This window comes from Macaca thibetana, chromosome 20 (genome assembly GCF_024542745.1).
Source record: "Macaca thibetana thibetana isolate TM-01 chromosome 20, ASM2454274v1, whole genome shotgun sequence".
In the NCBI taxonomy this organism is placed as follows: domain Eukaryota; kingdom Metazoa; phylum Chordata; class Mammalia; order Primates; family Cercopithecidae; genus Macaca; species Macaca thibetana.
The window spans coordinates 55,269,235-55,273,229 of NC_065597.1; positions in this window are offsets into that span (position 1 = coordinate 55,269,235).

The following is a 3,995-nucleotide window of genomic DNA, read 5'->3' on the forward strand; positions in this document are numbered from 1 at the left end:
TACTTGGGCGGCTGAGACAGGAGAATTGCTTGAACCCGGGAGGCAAAGGTTGCAGTGACCCGAGATCATGCCACTGCACTCCAGCCTGGCCGATAGAGTGAAACTCTGTCTCAAAAAAAAAAAAAAAAAAAAAAAAAAGAAAGAAAAGAAAAGAAAAGAAAGTTCCCACTGGCAGCAGGGACAGGAGGTCCCATTCAATGCCTATTGCAATTGTCTAGGAGAAAGGACAGTGGCTTGTGCCACAATAGTGGCCAGGTGCGGGACAGAAGGAGTGAGTCAGGGAGACATTTTACAGACAGAGTTGACATAATCCACTGATGAGCATGTCGAGAAGAAGAGGATCATGTCAAAAATGACGCCCAGGATTTGGGCTTGGGTCATTCGATGGCTGGTTGTGCTTCTCCTCTCCCTCGGAGGGAACATGGGATAAATGGAAAGCAGGTTTGTGGGAGATGATGACTTCAGTTTGATTTTCAATGAGTTGGAGATTCTTGTGGGATATGGGGTTGAGTAGGAGGTTGGACATAGATTTCTGGAGGTCAAGAGGCACTCCAAGGAAATGATACAGATTTGGGAGGTATTAGAGACTGAGGCCATGGGAAGGGATGAACTCACCCAGAAAGAGCCCGCAGAGGGAGAAGAGGGAACAAGACAGAGTGCCGAGGGACATCATCTTAAAGGGAGGGCAGTGGAAGAAAAGCCAGTGAAAGAGATGTGAAAGAGACGGGAAAGGCCAGCCATATATGTGGAAAACAGGTATGGTCTTATAGAGACCAAGAAGAGTGGATCAAGAAGGAGGGGGCGGTCAACTATGTTGAACACAGCTAAGAAGATTGGCAAAATAAAGACTCAAAAATATCTATTACGATTTATGGACAAGATCATTGATGATCTTAAAGTCATTTTGGAATGGGTTGAGGAGAAGAAATGGAAACATAAGTATGGTCAATTCATCACAAAATTTGATTTTGAAGAGGAGGAGCAAAAGGAAGAGTTGTGGGAGGGGAAATGGGGGAATCAGGGGAGGATTTTTTTATTTGTTTTTTTAAGATGGGGTCTTGCCCTGTTGTCCAGGCTGGAGTGTAGTGCTGCAATCATAGCTTACTGCAGACTCAAACTCCTGGATTCAAGTGATTCTCCTGCCTCAGCCTCCTGGGTGCTACCACATCTGGCTAATTAATTAATTAATTTTTTGGGGGGGGTAGATGCAGAGTTCTCACCATATCACCCAGGGTGGTTTTGAACTCCCGACCTCAAGCAATCCTCCAGTCTTAGCCTCCCAAAATGCTGGGATTACAGGTGTGAGCCACTGCGCCCTGCTGGGAAGATATTTTCAAGATGAGAGAGACTTGAGGATTTTTTAGATGCCTGGCATTGGGTTTACAATGGGGAATAGCTTTAGCACCCATAATGGAAAGCTTATGAGTTTTGTCTTGATGGTCCCTTCAAATCGACTATGTTACCTTGGGCTGCCCACTGTGACAACTCTGTTTCCTGCATTTGTGATGCTTCTCCTTAGTGTCTCCAAGTAAGCTAGAACCTCCTACTTGCCCTTTCAGAACCTCACGGCTAGTGGTCTGGACAGTCTCAAAAATTCTTACAGTGATTCAGTTTTTCTGTTGGGTGGGGATGCCACCTCCTTTTCCATTGGATAAAGAGGCTTGAAAGGAAAAAAGCTTTCTTGACATAGCGATCCATGTTGTCCCCATGCCCAGAGTTTAGACATCCTGCTTCCAGAGTGTTAAGGAATAGATGAGTTGGAGAAATCCAGAAAACAAATAAATTGATTCTTGGCTTTTGGGTTTTCAAAAGCTGAGGTTTGGCACTAGTCAAAAGATCTAGAAAATAATGTGAGCAGTGTGACACTGTTTTTCCTGCTCGAAGAATAGATTTCCCAGGATTAGCAGGGAGAAGAAAGAGAGGAAGGAAGTGAGTTTGGATGTAAGCATGTTATCGAGAGGAAAGGAAGCCCCAGGACTGCCAGCTTCAAATGGTCCGAGGTTTGTGGCTCTGAGAGAATGAGACCAATCCCAGAGTTCAACCGCAAGCCTTGGCATGGCCAGGGTGTAGAAAAATAGAAGTTACCACGTGTTGTGTTTAGGCCAGTGGGGGCTTAGGCGGTGCTCCTCCAAATTCCCACAGCTGTAGAACAGAAACCCCCACCCTCCTCTGCTCTTTGGAATGAGACAAAGCCCCAGTTTCCGTCATCTATAAAATGAGAATAATAAATCCTATTTAAGAGTGGCTGTAAGAATTAAACAAGATCATATAGATGAAAGCCCTTTCACACTGTCGAGCATTAAATAAACATAAAGGATTATTATTGATCTTTCAAAAATTATGTACACACCTACAATTCAGCCTAGCAGAGAGCAGCATACAGTTTTTTTTTTAGCTCCATCCCAAACTGCCCACCTTGTTCAGCAGAGTGGGACACACGCTGCTGTGGCCATGTTGGTTCTGATGAGCCCATTCCATCCCCTCCACCTCAGGCTTGTGATGCTTTTCTTCTCTGCCAGTCCCACGTGTGCATACTACGATCTATACCTGGTTGTACTGACACACTGATGTCTTGGTACTCACAACTGATAACTGACACCAAGATGATAGGGGGCGAAGTTTCTGTGGAGAGCAGGGCTAGATTAAGAAGTTTTGTGACCTTAAACTTTAAAGATTATGGTGATCACCACTACCTCTAATTAGTAAATAGAAATAGTACTAAATCATAAAATGCAACCAACTAAACTCTATTTTTCCCATTATAGCTTTATTGGTACTTCATCGAGACATCCAATTATTTTAAAAGTTCTTTTTTTTTAATTTTAATTTTTTGATGCTCTTTCGGGTACTAAAACCTGTGCTTAATATGCTGTCATCCTCAGACAGGAACCCAAAAAGGCCAAGTCGGGCTCGGCAGAAGCTTGGGTCCTGGTTTTCCCCCAAGCCCTGGCTGTCAACACAGATCTGTGTGAATGAGAAGCTCAGAACACTGGGTCGGGGAGATCGAAAGCAGTGTTACCAGACAGAGCAGCAGCTGACGGCGCAAACTCATATCAACTCCACCCCAGACTGCATTAGCCCATAGCGACCCGGCAGCCAGGCTCTGGGGAGAACCCACCCAGGAGGCGGACCTGGAAAGGGGTGAAGCCAGAGAGGGAGGGGGCAGGGCCAGGACCCAATTACACGCGAGAAGGGCGGGACTGGACCCAGAGGGAGGAGCAAGGCCAGACCCAAAAGGAGAAGCCAAGGGCGCTCAAGCGTGCGGGGAGGACCAGAAAGGGGGCGAAACCAGAACGAGGGAGAATCTGGGGGCGGACCGGAACTGGGCAGAGACTAGGAGAAGGTCCAGAAGGCGGAGGAGGCTGTGAGCCTTGGCCCATGTCAGTAACCGGGTCAGGCCGGAGGGAGGAAAAAAGGGGCAGGGCCAGGGCTTGGAGGGAGGGACATGGACGTAGGCACGACTCAGGGGGCAGGGCGGGGGTGTGACCAAGACTCAGAAGGCGTGCCCAAACATGGAGGGGGAAGGGGCGTGACTATGACATGGGGCGGGGTTAGGCCTGGAGAGCGGCTCAGGACTAGGCCCTGAAGTCAGGGGGCGGGGAAGAGGCGTGCCCAATTTGAAGGGCGGGTCAAGGGCGCGGCCAAAACATGGAAAGGGACTCGGGGCTAGGTGTCGGGGCCGACCAGGGGCGTGGCCAGGATTCAGGGGGTGGAGGGGGAGCGTGCCCACTTCGGAGGGCGGGGCGGGACGGGGGCGGGGCCAAAACACAGGAGGGGCGCGAGGCAAAGTCTAGGAGTAGTCAGGGGCGTCGCCAGGATTCGGGGGTCGGGGCTAGGTCTGGAGGGCGGCTCAGGGGCGTGGCTAGGAGTCAAGGGGCGGAGCGGAGGCGCGCTCAAACCCAGAAGGCGGGGCAGGGGCTGGTACTAGCCCAGTGAGCCGGGGGTGGGAGAGGGTGCAGCAGTGCCGACCCCGGCGGGCGGCGGGCGGCGGGCGG